Here is a 9,857-nt window from a genome sequence, read left to right as displayed (position 1 = left end):
CCTCAGACCCTGCTGCCTCCAAACTTCTCTCCCTCTCCTCCTCCCTTGGTCTCTTTCAATGGACCTCCTCTCCCTCCCACCGCAGTGGCCACTCCCTAGATCTGTTTTTTTCACACCTCGGTACTGTCTCTGACCTCAATAATTCACCTTTTCCTCTCTCAGACCACCATCTCCTCTCTTTTAGCATCTCTCCACCCCTCTCATCGTCCCCGGCCCCCAAGGTTACTCTCACCAGGCGTAATCTTGACACAGTTGATCCTACCAGTTTCTCCTCCTCCCTGGGCTCGCTCCTCTCCCCCATCACCACTCTTTCTTGCCCCGATAAGGCTGTCTCCTTCTACAATCGCACTCTTACCGCTGCACTTGACTCTGTCGCCCCAGCTGTCACTGTCAAGCGTCGTCGGTCCCCACCACAACCGTGGCACACTAAACTTACCCGCTATCTTCAAAAATGCTCCCGCAGTGCAGAACGGCTTTGGAGAAAGTCACACACTCATGCTGACTTCCTCCACTTCAAGTTCATGCTTGCCTCTTATAGTTCGGCCCTTTCCCTCTATAAACAATCTTATTTTAAAGCTCTCATTTTTTCCCAATCCTCCAACCCCCGTCGGCTTTTTGCCACCTTCAACTCACTCCTCTCCCCCTCCCCCACTCCTCACCACACTCTCCGCTGTTGACTTTGCTACCCACTTCTCCTCCAAGATTGAGTCTATACATCATGACATCTCCCAGCAGTCCCTTCTTACCCCACCCTCTCCCCCCTCCATGCCCATTCTGTCCCCCTTCTCACCCTCCTCTGCTGCTGCTATCTCCTTTCTTCCCTCCCCTCCAGCTAGCTCATCCTCCTTCTCTTCCTTCACTCCGGTATCTGCAGATGAAGTCCATACCCTTCTCTCTTCCTCTCCCCCCTCCACTTGCACACTGGACCCAATCCCCTCCCACCTCCTCAGCTCCCTCTCTCCCGAAGCCTGCTCCCACCTTGCACACCTCTTCAACCTCTCCCTCTCCTCTGGAATCTTCCCCTCCTCTTTTAAACATGCTCTTGTCTCCCCCATAGTCAATAAACCATCCCTTGATCCTGCCTCTCTCTCTAATTACCGTCCTATTTTGCTCCTCCCTTTTGCCTCCAAACTCCTTGAACGGGTTGTCTACAACCGTCTCACCTCCTTTCTTTCCTCTCACTCACTACTTGACCCGCTCCAATCTGGTTTTCGCCCCCTCCACTCCACTGAAACTGCCCTCACTAAGGTCACTAATGACCTTCTCCTCGCTAAATCCAATAGGCACTACTCCCTTCTTATCCTTCTTGACCTCTCTGCTGCCTTCGATACCGTTGACCACGCACTCCTTTTGCAAACTCTCAAATCTTTAGGCCTATGTAACACTGTCATCTCCTGGTTTTCCTCTTACCTCACCAACCGCTCCTTCTCAGTCTCTACTCATGATTCTACATCACCCCCTCTTCCCCTACCCGTTGGCGTTCCTCAAGGCTCCGTTCTTGGCCCCCTGCTTTTCTCCCTCTATACCTCCTCCCTTGGTGTCCTCATCCACTTCTTTGGCCTCCAGTACCACCTCTATGCTGTTAATACCCAAATCTATCTTTCATCCCCTGACCTCTCCCCTTCCCTTCTGTCTTGTGTCTCCTCCTGTCTCTCGGCCATCTCATTTTGGATGTCCCAACGCTTCCTTAAACTCAATATTTCCAAGACCGAGCTTATAGTCTCCCCCCCTCTCTATTTCTGTTAATAACACTACCCTCGTTTCTGTCCCCCAAGTCCGATGCCTTGGGGTCATCCTTGATTCCTACCTCTCATTTTCGCCTCACATTCTGTCCCTCTCTAAATCCTGTTACTTCCACCTTTGGAATATTTCTAAGATACGTCCCTTTCTCACCACGGAAGCCACAAAAACCCTTGTTCACTCGCTTATTATCTCTCGCCTTGACTACTGTAACCTTCTTCTCTCTGGCCTACCTGATTCTCGCCTTGATCCTCTTAAGTCTATCCTCAATGCTGCTGCCCTGCCTCATTTTTCTCTCCCACCGCTCTATCTCTGCGGTCTCCCTCCAACAGTCACTACATTGGCTCCCCATACCCTACAGAATTAAATTTAAACTCCTCACCCTCACCTTTAAAGCTCTTAGTCAATCTTCCCCTCCCTACATCTCCAATCTCATCTCTACCTACACTCCTACCCGCCCCCTCCGCTCTGCCTCTGACCGCTGCCTCACTACTTCACTGATCACCTCCTCTCACTCTCGTCTTCAGGACTTTGCCCGGGCTGCTCCCCTGCTGTGGAATGATCTTCCACGTTCCATCAGGTTAGCATCTACTCTCAAAGGCTTCAAACATGCCCTTAAGACTCATTTCTTTTTCAAGTCTATCAGTCCTCCTAACTCTCTCTTGTCCTGGCTCTCTCCCCTAGTTAATACCACCCTTTTTTTGTGTCTCCCCCTTCCCTTTAGGTTGTTAGGGCCCTCTTTCCTTGTGTGCTCCTTCTACTGCTCCTTCACCCTCTGTACCGCTTGGCCTGCTTCGCTTTATTAAGCTTCGGCCTTCTTCCTGCTGATTTCTACCATCCCTTTCACTATCTGTCAGATATAATCTGATTTGCTTTACCCATGCACCTGTGTTTGTATATATTTGTGTATCATGTTGTGTCTTGGTTCTGTTTTCTGTATATGTAATGTACGGCGCTGCGGACCCTTTGTGGCGCCTTATAAGTCAAAGATAATAATAATAATAATAATAATAATAATAATAATAATACTGCCGAAAGTGACGCGGCTGCGCACTATTACCTTTACTATATTAGTATGATAATGTTTAACGCTGATTTTTGGTCGCTTCTCAGGGAGCCGCAAGCAGAAATGCAGGTTAAAATTACTGTATTAACTGTAAGAGTGTGCAGGATGCATTACTTTTGGCAGTAACGCGGCCAATTGAATTACCCCCTATGTGTTGTATGGTGGACACAAGGGTGTTATATATTGTGTGGCAGTCACCAGGCTGCCCTCTGTATTGTGTGGCAGTCACAAGGTTGATGTGTGGTCTTCTACTGCTGTAGCACATCCACTTCAAAGTTGTATGTGCTGTGCATTCAGATATGCTCTTCTGCATACCACCCATAGTTAACCGAATTCCTGTCGCATACTGTCAGCTGGAACCAGACTGGCCATTCTCTTCTGACGTCTCTTATTAACAACCCGTTCCACCCACAGAACTGCCGCTCACTGGATGTTTTTGGTTTTGAGCACCGTTCTCTGTAAACTCTAGAGACTGTTGTGTGTAAAAATCCCAAGAGATCAACAATTTCTTAGATAAACTACCCGTATGGCACCAACAATTGTTCCACAGTAAAAGTCACTTAGATCTCATTTATTCTCTATTCTGGTGTTTGGGCTGAACAACAGAACAACAACTGCAATTTTTGCCCACGTATGCATGCTTTTATACATTGAGTTTCTGCCCCATGATTGACTGATTAGATATTTACATTAACTAGCAGGTGTTCAGGTATACCTATTAAAGTGGCCAGTGAATGTTTTTATGTCTATATCTATAGATAGATATTCTACTTACATATGTATATATTAGGATCAATATAGATACATACAATAGACAGTGTATTTATATATATTTATAGATAGATTCAAGTTTTAGTTTTTAATTTATTTTTCTTAAGTTTTCAGCATCCTTTACTTTGTTCAGTGTTAAAAACATGAAAAGCATTTTTCATGTATGTTTCTGTTTAAGCACTTTATAAATAAAGATTATCAGCCATTGTTTGTATTTTTGACAATAGTCAATAAACTAACATACCTTTACCCCTCGACTGTCCCAAGTCCATAGTCCCCTAAAATCAGGACTATCCTGATCAGCCAGGAGCGTGTCCTGGCATGAGGGACAACTGGGACGTATTTCCACTCTTCACTTTACATACTTGCTATGTGAACAAGTTAGTGGTGCTCTCTTTATATAAGGGAAGATGGAAGGGAGATGTAGGTGGTTAGGGTGAAGTGCACGCTATGTCCTCCATGGTGCTAGCCACACCCACACATCACTGGCCACACCTCCGGTGGGATGGCACTTCTCACAATAGGCCCTTTATCATTTTCAGCCCCAGGCCCATGTGGCCCTTCATCTGGGCCTGGCAGGAGCTTTTGATGTACCTCAGGTCCTGTTTGGGCCATGCATTTTGTCTGCTCTATTGTGGTGTCACAAGCCTTAAGCAACTTTTTTCTGAAAGTAACTGTATCTGCTTTTGCACATGAATAAGCTTCAACCTAACAAGACTACATGCAAAATATTACAAGCATATATTCTAAATTCCAACAAAGTCTTAATTAAATAAAAATAAAACCAACTTGAATATTTACAAAAAGGTCCCCAAGTTGGGGGCTGTGCTGTCTTATTAAACATCATATGCCTGACAAATAGAGTGATACAATGTGATGAAGACGAGCATCAGGAGTGTACAGCAAGTGATCAGACTGCAATATACTGCACATCAATAAGACCTCAACGTAGCCTCTTCAGATCTTTTGAGAGGAGAAAATGTTTGTTCCAATAAAATCATTTGTGGATTACCTGGTGTGATATTAGACAGAGCTGCAGCTTTGAAGGTGGCATCAGCCATGGCTTTTCCTTTGGAGAGATCATTGCATGTCGTGAGGTTCATGGTGCTTTTAATAATAGCAATAGCAGAAGTCTATACAAAATGCATCTTGAAGTTGAACAACATAACAGCCATTTTGATTTGTAGTCCACTAGTCCACTTGAGGTGAGGAATCACTTTGTTTCCACAGTTGCTCATAATTATCCACTACACCAAATGCATCCAGAGGGTAAATGTAAATATAGATTGTTTTCTTAGTAAGTGCACATGTTTTTCTGAGGAACACTAATTAAGCTGGGTACACACTACACGGTTTTCGTCCAATAATCGTCTCAATCAGCCGACATATGACCGCTTATTCAAAAGTCGGGTCAGTGTGTGCAGTGACATGATGGTGGAAAGTCTGCCCAAATGGACGATTGTCGCCTGATTTGGTTGGTCGTACCGTTTAATATTTTCGTTCCAATCTCGTTTCCGTTGTGTAGTGTGTATAAACTTCCGACCGATCCACAATAGTGAGTACGAAATTACAGTCATTGCTCACGACAACATAGCTGTAAAAAGTCGCTAAAGGGACGTCCGCTCTTCCCTTTATCGTCCTAAACAAGTCTAGTGTGTATGCAGTCCATGGACCGAGCGATCGGACCATCGATCGCATGTAAAATCGCTCGGCATAAAAAGTTGGTTGAAATTTCTGTAGTGTGTACCCAGCTTAAGTAACGTGGGCTGAGTAGACAGAGAGTGAATGGCCACATTAAATGACTTCATACTGTGAACAGACAGGCTATGCTGTAACTAGTGTCCCTTTGTCATTTCTCAGACCCATTTGCATAGAAAACAAGATGTGTAATGGTCGTGTTTTGTAAATATATGCATATCATAAAAAGTTGTTTTTTTGTTTGCGTGAAATTATGTGGGTCTCCTTCAATAGGTAAAGGAAAGAGGGAAACGGGGTAACACTGGACACTTAGCAGTAAATTTATAAAGCTGTCGGTTAGAAAAAGTGGAGATGTTGCCTATAGCAACCAATCAGATTCTAGTTATCATTTATTTAGTATATTCTACAAAATGACAGCTAGAATCTGATTGGTTGCTATTGTCAACATCTCCAGTTTTTCAAGCCCGCAGCTTGATAAATTTACCTCCTGGTGAGAGTGATGCTTTCAGAAGGCAGTAAAAGAATTCTATATGTGTGAGAGTATAAAATAATTGATAGTTATTAAGATGTACAAATATATGGTAAATGCCTTAAAAAAGAACTATATAGGACTACGCTTTGAAGGAAAAAAACAGATTCTTCCTATGGAACAAGACAGCAGCAAGATGCCAGACTGAAGCAAGCAACTGGCAGGAAAAGCATGTAATGCTGAACAGAGGATGTGGGCTTATATGTATATTTGCTGAGCTAAAGAGATTTCCTTATATGTCCTTGTTGTTAACCAGTTAATGCTGGTCACTATGTATAAAGGATCAGTTTGCATGGACCCTCAGAGCAGATTTTGAAACTGCAACACCTCGTTTGTGTTTTATTCTTCACTCTCCTGTTAACAGCAAAATACCACATAGGAAATCAGGTTATCAGAGATCGATAATGAGGGCACCAAGCCTTGGTACCCCGACATATGGAACCTGTAGTGTGTCTTTGTTGTGCTATGAGAGCTGCTACTGGTGTGACACAGGTATAGTAAATCTTGAATCCAGAACAGGAGGACTCCACAACAACTGCATTAACCATAGTTGCCGACTTTGTGACTCTGTCCTCCTGGAGTACAGGTCACGTGACAGGGGGAGGAGGGGGCGTGCCTAAATTCATTGTATTGAACAACAGGGGTGGGGCTTAATTATTCAATTAAGACCCGCCCCCCAATATTCAATGCCGTGAATGTTTGCATTTTTTTAGGATCCGGGTGGGTTGCCTACTCTTCTGGGAGAGTAGACACGTATGGCAGAAAAAGGAGAGAAAACTAAAGGCTACTGAATCAAGGGGTGTACCGTAATATGCAATATGGTGGTGTTTATCTCAATGCAATTTTGTAAGCACCATTAACGCAATACTCACCTTTTCATGACTTTAAAAAAAGTAAAGTTTGATCGTGTACAGGATAGAATAGTTGCTGGATTTGTAACAACAGGAAAAACAGGTAACACAACTTTTTTAACAGCTCAATCCTACAAGTATTGTTGACAGTTTAGTTAAAGTCAGTATAGGGATGTTACATACTGTGGAAATAATAATACCTTGTTTCAAAAGGTCCTTTATTACAGGTGTTATACTTCTTGAGCTTGGGTAGGCAAAGGATCCTGAGGCATCTTAGATAGTGGCTTGTAAGGATTCAACTGAATTTAAACAAGTTGTGCAGTGACAAATTGACCTACTTCATTTGTGGGTTGCAACCAAAAGGTGGTACAGCTGCAATGATCTCTCACTGTATTTCAAATGACACCTGTATAACTGGAACAGGTTGCTCTAACAAAACAACCAGTACTTCCTGTTCACTGGACTGTACATCTAAATAAATTCTATTAATTTACTATAAAATAATATCTTACTTGCCAACTCTCCCGGAATGTCCGGGAGACTCCCGGATTCCGGGTGGGTCTCCTGGACTCCTTTGAGAGTATGGCAGCCTCCCGCATCTGCACACATTCTAGTGAAGTGGGCAAAATTAGATCCATAATGCCGCGATTCCCTGAGAATTGGCCAAAATAATGCCACTTTCTGAGCCCCGTCCCCTGCATGCCCACCTCACCCCGGCAGCTCTCGGACGCCGACTGCCATAAGTTGGTAAGTATGAATAATGTCTTGCACAGTAAATCTCTTCCTAGGAGGTCAACAGGCTTAGTAAGAAAGCATGGCAATCAGAGACAAGTCCAATAGTCACAAATGGAATATGAGAAACAGGATCAAAGATCGGCTGATTAGAAATACTTACAGTACTGATAGTTTCAAATGAGAGTGGAACAGAAGAACATTTAGATTTTTTGTGTCTATCAAACATTCTACCAATTTTCCTACTATAATACAGGTGAGAGGGACCCATTAGGTGCAGGGGGACCAAAGGGGCAACACTGGTGGTACTGGACCCAGGAAGTAGTCTATCTGTGTTTTCCATACATATATGAATGCTGTCACTTTTGAACTAATCTGTTTTCTACATAGTGCACTATATAAGTGTAAGAAAAATAGTTTTTCTCTGCTCGCTAGAGAGCATGAAAAAAGAGTTTACCCTATAAACAAGTGCAGGGACTCTCTCCTGGGCTTACAAAGGGCACTAGGTAACATGTGACAAAATATTAGCTCAGAACTGACAACACCTCTTTTAGTGCACAAACTTGACCTTGAAAGTAGCTTTAAAAATGCAGGAAACGTCATTGCAGTTTTTTCTGCATTCAAACAGGCATTGTGTAAATTACTTTTTATCAGCACTGAACTAAAAATATGTACAAGTATAAAACGTCAATAATGTACAGGCAAGTTAGCATTTTTTGTGCTGCATCTTTTTTTCTTACTTTGTCTTTATAAAACAGAATATGCTTGTTCACCCCCATGTATTGTTGTTACTACAAGTATTTCCTATGGAGAGATGAAAACCAGCAGTACATTGTCCCTTTTTTGCTGCCTTCTGTTGTTTGATCCAAAGGGATTCTAAAAGTGCAACTTAAAAAATGCTACAGCCCTACAAGTAACACAGAGAAGTGCAGGATTAACCCAAAAAATGCTTTCTTGGAATTACACATTCATTTTAGCATTATAGTAATTCTGCAATATTCATATGTGAAACTGCATCCAATGAAAGTCACATTTGCTTAAGGCACTCCCATGTTTTATTGCAGCATGCCAAGTATTGTTTTCCTTGACATTTATTGATGTAATACAGATCCTGGAACTAAAAAAAATCTACTTGTACTACTGATGTTTAGGAAGATGGGTTCAGTGTCAGACTGGGGCATGAAGGGCCCACCGGGATAACTCAATGGTAGGGGTAACCGAAAAAATTGTGTGCCATCGTGAAGTGGCCAGCCACCATAGGGTGAGGAAGGAAAGAAGAATAACTGCCCCTGTCACCACACCTGAGTGATTCTTCTTTCCTTCTGGCACAGTGTGTGGGATGCGGCTATCATTTACACCCACTTAAAATACACAAGCATTGCTAAGTGCACTACTGTTAAATGCACACAGCTTGACATTCATGAGCAGTGCAGTGTAAAGCAGAACATACCTCTCAACTGTCCCTGCAGTGGGGACAAAATAGAGCAGGACAGTCACCCAAAATTGGGACTGCCCCACCAGAATCAGGACAGTTGGCAGACTGTCCTGCTCTCCTCTACCTGTTCTTGCAGATTTAACCACCGGCTGCTGTTGCTGGTGTCTCAAGTTCAGTTGCTGCTTGTCTGGAACCTTGAATTATATGGTTGTTTGGAAAAAGGCTAGGTACATGAAATATGAAAAGTCTAACAATGAGTTAACCCTCTAGGCCCTAACTCTAAAACCATCCTCAACATTACATCAATAGCACTGCCATATAATAAATAGGCCTCCCTACTTGTAACCAGCATTGACATTAAATTAATAGCATATCACAATATATAGAATAGCACAATGGCTAAATATAACTATATCTCCCCAACCTGCCATGCCATTAAATTAATAGTATCCACGTTTAATAAATAAACCAATTTTACCCCCAGCTATTTAATAAATAGCACTCCTTCTTCTCAAACTCAGCCCCACATTCAATTATTAGCCCTCCCAAGCATTAGTCATATCACCCCACCTTAAATAGACACTACCATGACCATTGTTAAATTAAGTAGTTCCCTCCATCAAATAAACTGCCCCCACCATCGCCCCACCAATAAATTATTATCTCTCACCAACTGTTAAATGATAAGTCCTTACACTCACCATTAAATAGCCAACTCACCCCCCAGACACATTACATAGAGCCCTCCCCCACTTACATTCTTCTCTGCAGCCAATCTTCACTAAACCTCCACCTCCCAGTACTGTCCACTGACAGCACCCCCACTCCTCTCAAAAATGCATTACACCAATTTTACACCATAAATGTCTGGTGCACCAGAGTGGGCAGGGCCAATTCAACAAAATAAATAAGAACTATTTTTTTAAGAATTACACCAAAATGAAGACAATGGTAATGTTAAAAAAAACAAAACATTTTTGAGTGAACCATGCATTACCTAATGTACATGTATCCTTTTTTTCACTGCATTTATAG

This window comes from Mixophyes fleayi, chromosome 2 (assembly GCF_038048845.1).
Source record: "Mixophyes fleayi isolate aMixFle1 chromosome 2, aMixFle1.hap1, whole genome shotgun sequence".
NCBI classification, from domain to species: Eukaryota; Metazoa; Chordata; class Amphibia; order Anura; family Limnodynastidae; genus Mixophyes; species Mixophyes fleayi.
Note: the sequence above shows the minus strand (reverse complement) of the source record.